Below are 14,221 nucleotides of genomic sequence, written 5' to 3' on the forward strand. Positions count from 1 at the left end.
TAACTTTGCTTGGCCATTTTGTATCTCATTGCTGCCACTCCTACTGTTGTTATCTATTATCTCATTTATGTTCATTCCCAAGTTACTAACCTCTGATGTTTCCAACTTTTAATTGCATGATGCTGAAGTAGCCTCCATTCGCTACAGTTTTCCTCTTATGGAGTCACGCTAACTACTGCAGAAAAATGAGGGTTTCTTTCCTCTTCCTCACCTTTCGCTTATGCCCATTATACAAACAGCACTTTCCCCTTCTCTCTCAGACCCCTCTGACCACAGGCCTGGTCATCACTGCCCCTTGCCCTTTACTGTTTCTTCCTTTTAGGCAAGAATTGACCATCGCTCTCTTATCACATTGACAAAAGCATCCCAAGGTAACCAAATTCTAAATGTCTATCCATTGATTTTACTAGATATACACAGATAGGTCTGAAATTTCAATTAGTTTCAGGCCAGGATCTCTAATATGTAAGATCTGAGAAGAGGCAGAGGGCTCTGCAGCCAGTGTGTTCATTCCCTCACTCATTCAGGGTCTCAGTAAACATATACTGAGCCTCTTCTTTGTAAGAAGCACTGTGTTAGGCATAGGATCATGGTGGCAAAAAACAAAACAAAACAAAACAAAACAAAACAAAAAGGCCTGATACTTACCTATATGTGATTTGCAGTCTAAGGTAGTTGTTCTTTGAATAGCTGCATCAGAATAAGGTAAAGCACTTGTCAAAAATGTAGAAATCTGGACCCACATTTCCTTCCTGAATCAAAATCTCTCTAGCAACACTAAGTGGGAAAGTTGGGTTCTTATACTGAAGAAAAAAGACTAAGTTAGAAAGCACCAGAGTTAGAATCATTACTGAAATGCTTGGCCAGAAAAGTCAATTCAATGAGAGTCAACAGCAGACATGGAGGGTACTTAAAGAGAAGATTTGAATCAGCCAAGCATTTGAGTCATAGACAGCTAATGGATGTGGCAGTTCCAAAATTTCCCAACAGTCCTTTCAGAGATATGGTCTGATCTCAAAGTGGAACAGGTATTGTAGGCTGGACTGTTTTATTCAGATTGCATAGTACCTGCATCTTAAGGAAAGGGCATTGGGAAGGTGACTTGAGATCAGATCTGTCAAAGCACAGAGCACCAGTCCACTGATGGCTGCAGTGATTCTAATAGTCCCTCTAAGATGGGAAGTCTACAGCTTTCTGACTAGGCCCTGGGAAGGAGTAGGGGCCCTCAGGAATATATTCTAAGAGCCATGACTGATGCTTCTCCCTTCACCAGCTTGAAGCCCTGGGTGCCTCTCAGACAAGACACCTGACTGATCTTTCTATCACTCTTTAATAGTCAATTCCCAACTTGTCAGTTAAAAGATTTCAGCAACTCCCTCAGGCCAGATAAATCCAAGTAAGTTTAAATTAGATGCCTCAGCAACATCAGTCATTCAAAAAGCTTCCAGAGAGAGCAAGTCACACTCCCTCATTATAGACAGAGGGTCTTGAATGAAACCCCTTATTGGGCTTTGTCCATGGCTCTTGGGAAGAATTGGATACATTTGTATTACACCTCAGTTGGACTTTTTTTTACAGGCCTTAGGAAGGATACATGTTACATTTGCATGAAACCTCAACCTTTCTCAACACTGCTGAAAAATTCTGTTTTTAGCAGAATGCTGTTAGCAATGCAAAAATCTGATCACTTTCCTCCTGTGCTAAAACACATTCAAGGACTCTCACCACCTACTGAATTGTGCCTTGCCTTCTTTTGCTAGGGTAGAGTCTACTACAATCTAGCCAGACACATGTTTTTCAGTAGCGCCTCCACTTCATAACCCAAGCACTTTCATACCTCCAGCCAAACAGTTCCGTGTATTCTTTTCCAGGACAGACTTTCCTGAATATTGCTCCATACCTGGGCTCACATCTGCCTTTCTATGGAGAATGCCTTCTGTGCTTCCAACTGTGCTTACTGAAATTTTGCCCATCCTATAGAACTCTTTTCAAATACTACCTTTTCAATTATGCCTTTTCTCACACCAAATATGGATAAAATATCTCCAGTCTATAAAGTCTCTTAAAACCCTGCACTTCCATTATCTAACCATAGGTATAGAAAATTCCAATTTGGCAAAGCCTTCCAGCTTGGTCCCAATCATAGTCATCCTGTATTGGTCATCTATGTCTGGATCAATGTCTGATGCATAAAAGCTTCTCAGTAATACTCATCACATTTTGTTGAATATGATTTATTTTCACTTCTCTCTTTTTGTGACCCTCATCCCCTTTTCTGTCTCTTTTGTCTGTTTTTTATGCTGATGATCAAGCCCCCATTGGGGGTCAGTAAGCAATGTCATCTTCGAACAAATTCCAAACCTTACTGTAGACTTCAGTTGAATAAAGTTTGCTTTTAGCTTGTGGGATTAAAGAATGTTTGTAAAGCACTTTGGAAGGGAAAAATCTCCATGCACATATTAATTGCTATTATTAATTATTTACATTCATGTGAAATGTCTTAGAGAACTAACGGCAACCAGAGATCCTGTGTGGCACACTCAGAAACTTGGCGAGTAGAAACTGGTATGGAAATTTTTAAATGGCAAAGTCTACTTTGGTTCTGAGGTTAACCTTAAGGATAATGATTTTTCATTGTAGAACTCTGGCCAAAGTGGCAGTGACATCTGCTTTGGCGAAGAGAAACAAATTATATTAAAAAGTTCATATCTCGGCTTAATTTTGGCTTGCTTTCAAAAATATTAGAGCAATTAATTTAGATTTATGTTAGTGGTTTATCTTTTTCCATGCTCACCACCTTTTCATGCTTAATGAACACTTTTTTCTTTTTAAAGCCAATTAAAAAATTCATGATCATAAATGTATGATGATAAAAATCTTACCTCTATCTTGAGAACTTTTTGTAGCTCGCCTCAGGAGGACATTTTTTGAAATTGTGCAACTAATGTCGATTTGCAAACTGCATAGCCTCCTGTGTCTTCCTGTGGAATCAGTGCTGAAACAGGGGTTGAAAGCTTTTATTTATCTCTGAGAAGGCAGTTAATCAGTAGGCATCCAGATAAAAGAAATGCGACTGAAGGAAATCATGAAAACGTGCTTTAAGGTCCTTCAATATTTCTAACTCAAACAATTTAAGCAGTTGAAAACACAACAATAATCTTTCTCAAAATATGATAATTTCTGCCAGCATCTATTTCCCAGAAACTTGAGCAAAAACAAATGAAAATATATTACTTTGAAGACAACCAGAATCCAAAACATAGAATTATAACAAAATTCCGTTTTATTACTTTTCTAAATACACATGGTTGTATGTATTGCTTGTATACAAAATATTTCTGATTCGAGATTCCAAGGGACCTGGCAAATAAATAGATAACAGTCAGCTACAATTAGGGCATTTTTGGGTAGCAAATGTCTCCTAAATGCTAGATAATTGTTTATCCTTTCAAGCAGAAATTTCTTGTCTCCAATTTTATGTATGTATGTATGTATGTATGTATGTATGTATTTATTTTTTATTATTATTATACTTTAAGTTCTAGGGTACATGTGGATAACGTGCAGGTTTCTTACATATGTATACTTGTGCCATGTTGCTGTGCTGCACCCATCAACTCGTCAGCACCCATCAACTCGTCATTTACATCAGGTATAACTCCCAATGCAATCCCTCCCCCCTCCCCCCTCCTTTTTAAGAGTGTCCTTTGTAGGGACATGGAAGCAGCTGGAAACCATCATTCTCAGCAAACTATCGCAAGAAGAGAAAACCAAATACCGCATATTCTCACTCATAGGTGGGAACTGAACAATGAGATCACTTGGACTCGGGAAGGGGAACATCACACACCGGGGCCTATTATGGGGAGGGGATAGGGGGAGGGATTGCATTGGGAGTTATACCTGATGTAAATTATGAGTTGATGGGTGCTGATGAGTTGAGGGGTGCAGTACACCAACATGGCACAAGTATACATATGTAACAAACCTGCACTTTATGCACATGTACCCTAGAACTTAAAGTATAATAATTTTAAAAAAAGAAAAAAAAAGAAAAAAGTGAAAGATAATAAATAATTATTATTTAAAGAAAAAAAATAATATCAATTATTACAGTGTATATTGTACTTAAAGTGCAAAAGTAAATTTCAGATCAGGGCCAATCCAATCAAATCCATTTTACATTTAGAAAGCTCAATCTAAACTGATTCATATGCTAAAACTTATTTACATTAATTCATTAATTTATTTAGCAAACATACTCCAAGTGCTAAGTACTCAGTTTGAGAAAACAAAGACCGTATTATATTCTTCTGTCAAGAAGCTCAGCCTGTAACCTTAAACCTAATCTTAACCCTACCTATATCTTATCCCTATCATACATAAACTATAAATCACAATTCTTCATGATAGGGTCTATGGTGGAAGGAAAAACAGGATTCAAAGTGGCCCAAAGGAAGAAATGACCCAAGAAAACGAATGGATTTTGTTCACTGAAACAATAAACTTCAAACCAAAGTAAGCCAGCATCAGAGATGGTCAGAACAATTTACTGGGATACTAGAGGAAAACAGAGAACAGCTATACACATTTATTCTTATCTTGTATTATTTATTTTTGTCTGTGTGTGATTTATAGCACACACATTATACATAATACAGAGATATATAATTTTTAATTAATTAATAGACTCCTGGGAGTGATTACTCTTTATTTTTAACTTATGGTGTGCACAACAAAAAAGTCACAGACTATTGCTGGGTGCAGTGGCTCACACCTGTAATCCCAGCACTTTGGGAGGCCAAGGTGAGCATATCACTTGAGGTCAGGAGTTAGAGACCAGCCTGGCCAACACGGTGAAACCTTGTCTCTACTAAAAACACAAAAATTAGCCGAGCATGGTGACAAGTGCCTGTAATTCCAGGTACTTGGGAGGTTGAGGCAGGAGAATCACTTGAACCCAAGAGGCAGAGGTTGCAATGAGCTGAGACAGGGCTATTGTACACCAGTCTGGGCAACAAGAGTGGAACTCCATCTCAAAAAAAAAAAATCATAGATCACTTATCTTGGAATCATCAAGCAACTGATTGGTTTTAACATGGTAATAACATAGACTTTTCTATTTTAGGAAGATGAGTTGGTGACAATGTGAAGGGTAAATGGAGTGCAGTGAACACTGGCAAACATAAAAGTGAAGGATGATGCATTTCTGAATGAAAGTAAGCAAAGTGAAAATGAAGACTAGAGGACTTGGTTGAGACATGTCAAGGGAGGATGAATCAACAGGACTCAGCATAGTGTGGACTATAAGGGGAAAGGGCACTTAGAAGAGGCTACCTCTCAGATTCTAGGTTTGGTGACAACATTAATGGCACATCATTAATTGGGATATCTAACACAAGAAAGGATTGGGCTAATTTGGAGTAAGAGGAAGCCTGAGTTCAGTCTGGCATTTGAGTTGTAGATGGGGGAGGCATCTGTCTAAATAGAGATGTTCAGGTAGCAGTTGAATAATTAGCTCTTTTACTGAAGAAGGACCAGATGGTGATTCAGATTTATGAGTGCTTTTAAACATAGATGGTAGTGGAGTTGTTTATCTTTTAAATGAGGAGGCCAAATTTAGATTTCTTGGAAGCACTTAAAACCTTGTGCATAGACAGAATAAATAGTTGTTTCCATAGTCTCATTTCTTAGTGCTAGAAAATTCTTCCTGAAACAAATTATTTGTTACATAGGACTTTTTTTGCAGCCCCAAAGATGGGATTCTTGGAGTACATACAATGAATAGAATGAACAAGACTGTTCTAATATTACAATGGCTGCAGAGATCAAAACAGGGACATTAAGCTAAATAAAAGAGTCCAAGAATGGAAAGACCAATACTGCATGATCCCACTTACATGTGGAATCTAAAACTGTTGAATTCATAGAAGTAGGAGTAGAATAGTGGTTACTAGAGACTGAGGATGGAGGTGGGAGAGTGATGGAATGGGAAGTGACTGGTCAAAGTGTACAACATTTCAGCTAGACTGGAAGAGTAAGTTTTGAGACAGATTGCACAGTAGGGTGACTTTAGTCAAAAATAACATATTGTATATTTTAAAATAACTGAGAGTACATTTCAAATGTATCACTACAAAAAATGTCCATGTAAGAGAAGTGATTGATGTGTTTAGCTTGATTAGCTTGATATAATCACTCCACATTGTATATGTATAACAAAATATCACATTGTACTACATAAATTACAACTATTATTTATCAATTTAAAGTAATATTTTAAAATAGGGCCAAATACAATCACAGAAAGGCAGAATAGAGCCAAGGGCAGGATGGCATTATAAAAAGCCTGAATTAAACTGGGGTCATAATAAAAATTTAGGGCCAAGACATGTAAGAGTTACATCTAAACAATGAGAAAAGGGACACACTTTGAACATAACCAAATGTCTTATTTCACTGCCTCTACTGCCCACATTTTGCAGATGGCCTGCTATAGCTGGATTTTAAGTACTGTCAATATAATAAAAGTTGTAAGTGTCACATGCAGAAGATAAAGATACAACACAAAATAGGCAGCCAATTTGCTCTGATGATTATTAATTGATGGTCAGTGGATTTTGACTGGTAGGGTCAGGTCTCTTGGATTTTCTCCTTCTTGTTATTAAAAAGTAAATTAAGTGCATACTACAGCAAATTCCAACTGCTTCCTTTTTAAAATGTTGAACAGTTAGGCTCTCATGTCTAATCACTATGAAAAGATGTATACAGTACCTCTTGGACCTGTGTGTGTGTGTGTGTGTGTGTGTGTGTGTGTGTGTGTGTGTGTGTGTGAATTTATGTGATGTTAATTCATATGTCAATATTATGACTATGAATATACATTTATCTTCTATTTTTCAAAAATATGAGATTTTAAAAACTTGTACTAGCATGTAGGTTTTATTCATGAAATATTTTTAATTTTTGTAACCCTTTCTCATTTTTAATTACTTTATAATATTCTATATTATAGAGTTACTACAATTTAATGCTAATGCAGTGGGAATTTATAGATCTCCATTCTTTAACTGTTATAAACAATATTTCAGTGATTCAGGGGGTATTTTAAAATTACAACTCCCTAGGAAACTATGTCTACTATATAAAAACTACTTATTTAAACTTATAAATGTCAACATAAAATATAGTATGAGAAGAAAGCACATACTAACATCATCTGAGAGAATAGCAGAAGTTCAGACAGAAGTATCTGAACAATTTAGATTGTATACATACCTGCACGTATATACACTGATGCATGTATGTATGTATAAAATTTACATGTGTTTTTATGTCTGTAGGGGTGAGTGTGTCTATGTTCCAATAATTGGATTTGTATTAGTTAAATGCAAGGATGAGTGTGTAATATGACTACTAAATTTTATCTCCCTAGAACTCAGTTCTAAACTCAGATGAAATTTAGTAGTTGGGTGTAAGGTATACTAACATTGAATGATATCTGAACCCAAGAAACCTCAATTTGGAAAACGTTTTATGCTATTCAGGTGTCTTCTTTGTTGCCATTGGCAACCTAAAATACTGCCTTAAATTAAATAAACTATAAACTTTAGTAATAGTTTTCAGTTAGACCTACATTCTGATACTCAAATGATGTTGTCATGCTCTCATTTTCCCTCAGTTTTCTTCTGGGGATATTTTTCACTTCTGGTATATAGAGTCTGATACATGATGGGTGTCTGCAGATATTATTTGAAAGGATGAGGGATGATGAGCTGCATTCTTAAAACTACAGAAGAATATTTCTTCTTCCATGTTTGCCAATAATCTGAGCAAAAGTCCCATTATTAGGTACCGTTGACCTGGTATGACTCACTTGTTTATCATTGCACCAACATTGTGAATAGAGGATGAAACACACAGATGGCAGGTATGTCTCTGAGACATGATACAGAGAAGGATGCAATTTGATAAATGTGTTTTAAAACACAGATTTTGTGTGCGATGGTCTGTAAGATATTTTTGGGGATCTGCAGATGTGTATGATATCTTCTCTGTCTTCAAAGAATCTACCACCTGGTAAAAAATCATTATCTGTAACACTCAGATATGCATGGGTTAAATTTGATAGTATCCACTTCTTTACTCTAGGGATTTAAAAAATCTTTTACTTGGTATGCCTCATGAAATCTTCAAGCAAAACTTCGTAACTCTGTGAAAATCATGTGTCGAATTATTATTATTAAAATAAGACTTTTGGTATTCAATAATTTAAGCAGTTCTTTTTATACATAGTTTATATATTTTGTTTTTTATTCTAATAATTACTACATTTCTGTAAACAGACTTTTCCAAAGAAAAGTGCTCCTGAAAGTCTAATATTGTTTATTTTGTCCAGTAGAAAATACATATTTTAAAAAGTTTGTTCTTTGGAGAATGTAAAAATAACATTGCGATGAGATATTTGAGTCAAAGCTGTCATCATGTACAGAGAGCCACGTTGTAGTTTCTTCTTCATAGTGATGCCATATGTTCTGACTTTACTGAGAGTTACAAGTTATAACTCTCAAGATCGAGGCCAAATGCATGCAATTATTTGGAAAGCCAAGTGGAACTTTGTTGCTTATCCTATCAACTTTTCCATCATCTAAGGTCTTGGCTTAGAATGTTCTAGTGATAACGTAAGAAAAATGTAGCAAGAACATAGCATGGTCTGTCTTTCTCTGGAAGGAATTGAGAGAAATGTTGCTTTGTCTATCATCAGACCTTCTGTACTGAGAGGACTGAAGCTTATAAATTGATCCATATAAAATTACCCATATTTAGGCCAAAATTATCAAATGTCAACCTATGATTCAACCTAATATGAAGGCAAATAATCTATATATCTAAATTCATATAGGCAAATAAAAAGCTATCAAATTACATGAATAGAGAGGACACAGTAAAAATAGATGTAACTTTTAAAATTCCGTGTTGTTTATTCTCATGTTTAGCTTAACCAATCCTCTCTTCATTGATAGTACTAGGCAAACTTTAGCTCAAACACAGCTGAAGTATCACAAACATTTAATTAGTGTGACCCAAATTAATGAGATTGAGGTTCTGCTACATTGCCTGCTTAAACTCACGCACATTGACTTTTTGTGGAAGGGGAGTCACAAGCAAGGATTTCGTCATCTCCAGCCAGTTACTTCAAATTCAAATAATACTGACTTTAGCATCTCATCACAGGAAATTGACATAATTAAGCACTCTTCAAAGAAAAATAGACTCTGATGTCTCCAATGCTATTAAATATTTATTGTGCACATCATCACAGTAAATTTCCTGACAGAGAGTGATTCTACCAAAGTAGATCAAATGAAAACATCACATTGCCTTGTTGCAAGTGTATCCACCTCTATACATTATTAAACAACATATATCTATATATGCATAAAATATAAATGTAGTAGCTGCATACTGTGGAGGCTGAGGAATCTATGAAAGAAAGTATGTTTAGAGTATGTTTCCCAATACTCCCAATTCTCAGCTCAGATGAGAAGCTTAGTATGCTTATTTCTGCCAGCAGATTCCTTCCTGCTGCATGTAATTAGATGTAAGAAGAAAATAATAATAATTAAATTACGGATAATCCTCTTGTGGAAAAATTTTACATCAGAGTAACAAAAAAGGGTACTGAATTAGAAAATCAACCCAGTTGTAGAGTCCCCGAATAGGCTTCTTCTAAAAGTAAAATCAACTTTTTTCTCAAAGGAGAGAAAAAAGTCTAGTCAATAGTATCTCATGGCTATTTTTATCTTATGATCTAGCTGTCCAGAAAAAAAATATTCATCAGGAAGATTGAGCAAACCAGAATAAAAAACCCATCTTTTGCTCAAGTAGGATTAACTTTTAACCTTTGAGTGTCTCTCGGTTCCAGATGGGAGAAGAGATGTGCCAGACATTTTGCAAAATTATTTGGTTTAAAAGTAAAATAACAATGATAGGATGGAATACCCAAGACTTTTAGTGAAAAATAAGAAGAGAGGTTGCAGTTAGCTGGCTTGAACTACTCAAAACTGCATATTCCAATTATTCAGCTATTCAGCTGAAGATAAATATCAGTGCAACCATTCTCAAAATAATCTCATACCCAGTTATAAAGTTAGCAGGCCATTGCCATGATAATTGAAAAATAATTTCTTCAGAGCAGCACCAGAAAATACAAATATTTATGTATTTTCTATACATATATACACACACCCACATATATATATAGTGTGCATATATATACACATATATATGTAAAAATTGAATATATGTATTCAATTGAATGTATATATATCTTATATATGTAAGAATTAAAAATATATAAATATTTATATCACTGTTGTCATGGAATGGCCACACTGCCCAAAGTAATTTATAGATTCAATGCTATTCCCATCAAACTACCATTGACTTTCTTCACAGAATTCAAAAAAACTACTTTAAATTTCATATGGAATCAAAGAAGACCCTATAGAGCCACGACAATCCTAAGCAAAAAGAACAAGGCTGGAGGCATCACACTACCTGATTTCAAACTATACTACAAGGCTACAGTAACCAAAACAGCATGGTACTGGTACTAAAACAGACATATAGACCAATGGAACAGAACAGAGACCTCAGAAATAACACCACACATCAACAATCATCTGATCTTTCACAAGCCTGACAAAAGCAAACAATGGGGAAAGGACTCTCTATTTAATAAATAGTGCTGGGAAAATTGACTAGCCATGTGCAGAAAAGTGAAGCTGAATCCCTTCTTTACATGTTATACAAAACTTAACTCAGGATGGATTAGAGACTTAAATGTAATTGTTAATAAATTAATAAAGATATATTAATATGTCTTTATCAACATGTTATCAGCACTGAGTATTTTTTTTTAAAAAAGTATTTGCTTAAGATAGATAGATGGACAGATAGATAGTGAGAGAGAGAAAGAGAAAGACACAGACTTTAGAAAGTAGTTTCAGGCATTTTTCCTTTCTCTGTTTTCTATTATCACATTATATTACAATTTAATTGTTTTAAAGCTTATGGGATAATTTTATTATTTATATTATACATCAAACACTTCTGATTTAGAACTGTTTTTGCATTCAGTCTTCTACCCAAAGTTACCTAGGTTATTAATGATAAACTGCATATTGAGTGTTTCACTGCTCTTAAAAAATTTTCATGTTATGATTTGTGGCTTTCAAATTTTGATGTGCATTATTTTTTCTTGCTCTCTTAAAAAATAACAAATACATTGATCATTTCTTCTTTGATATGTACTGTTCTAAGTACCTTTTATGAATTATCTACTTTAATACACATGGTTTCTTTATTATTAAACCTATTTTGGACATGAAGACATCGAGGAACTATAGAGTTGATGGAGTAATCTGTACTACAAAGTCAGGCTATCTCTAAATCCTATGTATATAACCCAAATACTGCATTATTTATTTCCTGTAATACATCCATTTTTTTTTTCCTCAGGACTTTTTGCAATTATCGGACACGTAAAATAACAGATGACGAATTTTTCTTACCTTTGCAAAGAAGTAGAAAGAAACTTACTTGGGTTTACATTTCTTAAACCAAAACTTTTTCCCCCTCAAAAGATAGTGATTTTAAAATAGTGCACTTCTTGTCAAAACAAGCATTTAACATAAAATAATGTATTTCATGGACAAATAAGGTAGGATATTAATCAGATTGTTGGTTTGGTTTTATTTGGGAATCAGCAAACTTTTCCATAAATGGCCAGAGAGTAAATATTTTTGGCTTTCCAAGGTATGCAGATTGTTGCAACTTCTTTACCTCTGTTGTTGTAGTGTGAAAGCAATCATAGGCAAGTACATAAATAACTAAGTATGATTGTGTTCTAATAAAGCTGTGTTTACAGAAACAGGCAGTGGGCCAGACTTGGTTCCTGTGCTGTAGTTTGCAGATACCTGGTTTTGTTTTGAATGCCTGGATTCTCAGAGTGTTTAATCTTTAAGATAGCTCACAGAGAGGCCATCTTTTACAAATTTCTTGGCTTCAGGATCTTTTTTTGTAGAGAGTCACATAAAATTAATGTACACTTTGTTCCTTTTTACTCTTGTTTAGCATTGAACAAAAATCTAAGTTTAATACTCCTTGCTCCTTTAAGAACCACCCACACTTTAATTTTGTTTTTAGTTAAAAATAGTCAACTTCCCAGTTACTTGTGAAGTACTTAGGCGATTATGTTTCCAGTATGAACATTAGATAAGGTATTGCTATGTGTTATGACTCTTAGTCTCCATAATTTCATTTAATAAAAGTCTATCTATCTTGAAATGAAATTTGATCAGTAGGCATTGACAAGGGATGCTGCTCTCTGTAGTCATTCAAGACCAGTCATTCATGGATGACACAGGTCATCCATGGGGAGGCTTTAGAGGCCAAGCATTAAAGTGGTATAAATCATTTCCTTCAAAATCCCATTGGCTTAAAGTCAGTCACATGGCCACATCTAAATGCAAGGGAGGCTGCAAAATACAGCCTCCTGTGTGTAAAGGAGTTTCAAAGAAATGATAGTTAGTCTTTTTGACATTATGTTCAGGGAATGAATCTGTTTTCATACGTTATTCCTTAAGTACTCTGAATCTGTCCTTTGCTCACACAGATTTTTTTTTCCCAAGCTCACTATATTTTAAAAATTATATATATTTTATAATGCCTTCTGTTACTGTTAGTCTTCTAGTGCTGAATAACAAGTGCACCTAATAAAAATTAAGGCAAACTGGAAAAATTCAGTTTTGCTATTCCTTTGCCTAAAGCCATGAGATGCTATTTACCTTCCCAAATATCTTAGGAAATCGTGTAAAATATTTTTTCACTGCATAACACTCTAAGTTGGGGACAGAAAGGAATAGAGCCCAGCACAAATAATTTTGCTAATCTTCATTAACAGTTTCCTCCCTGTTCAACATCCAGCCCTGAAGCCAATGTTACATATTTTGGGAATTATTTTTTTAACAGTTTCCCATATCTAAGAATAAACTTTTATTTAGTCAATTTTTAAAATATTGACAAGTGATTTCAAAATCTCAGGGGTTTAGAAGTGAAAAAATATGCAATCTTCATATTGCAATATGTCAATTGAGGGTCAGTGCTAAATCTACTCCTACTCAACTCTCACCCTTTTCCTGTGCCAAAAGAATATTATCCTCCATACCGAAGCTGCTTCTTCAGCAAGATCCTATTATAAAGAAAATCTTTGGAATACAGCTGAGTTGAAAAGAGCTGCAGCTGAGCCATCATCAACTTGCAGCTGACATGTAACATGTGTGAGAAATAAATCTTTGTTGTTCTAGGCCAGTGGGATTTTGTGGCCATTTGTTACTAAAGTAAAGTTTATAAATACATAGTCTCTTAGTAGATGTACATAGTAAGACAGGATCCTATGAAAATTAGGAAGGGTAGTCTGGAACAAGTGACAGAATGAAATACACTTGGCTGTTCAGAAATTATTTTCCACACAACAGAAAAATAAATATATATGGATATATATAGGCATATATGTGTATCTGTGTATAGACGTGTGTGCAGTGTGTGTGTGTGTAGATAGGTAGGTATGTAGGTACATATATTATAGATATAGATGTAGATATATAAATTTGTTTTAGGGAAGAGCAGAATTGTGGAGGAGGACAGTGAATCAAACTACTTTTAGAGCTTCTTATGGCCATCTGGGCTATTCTGGCTCAAAACTCATATATATATATGTATACACACACACACACACACACACATATATATACACACGCATATACACACATAGTTTTTGCATGTATAATTTTAAAGTATTCTTCTAAATTCATCTTTATTGATTATGTTATTTGAAATTTCCCCCTACACCTTGCTTTATGGTCTTATTTTTTCATTTATAGTCCAGTTGTTAGCTTTTGCCCTTTTAAAATATCTTTGTGAGTATATTAAAGGCAATTTATAGGAGGGTGTATTGAGAAATATGTGTGCTTCTATATTAAACTAGATTTATTTTTCCAATCCTTTTGGATGCTGTTTTTGTCTTCTTTAAAAATAATGTAAACATGGCATTGCATACTTTTCCTAGTGTGGCCAGCTTACTTGGACACAAAATAGACATCTTAGGAACAAGGAGTTATTAGTTCAGTGATATTGGTGGCCATCATTATTTCTCTAG

The sequence above is a fragment of the Macaca thibetana genome, chromosome 14 (assembly GCF_024542745.1).
Source record: "Macaca thibetana thibetana isolate TM-01 chromosome 14, ASM2454274v1, whole genome shotgun sequence".
NCBI lineage: Eukaryota > Metazoa > Chordata > Mammalia > Primates > Cercopithecidae > Macaca > Macaca thibetana.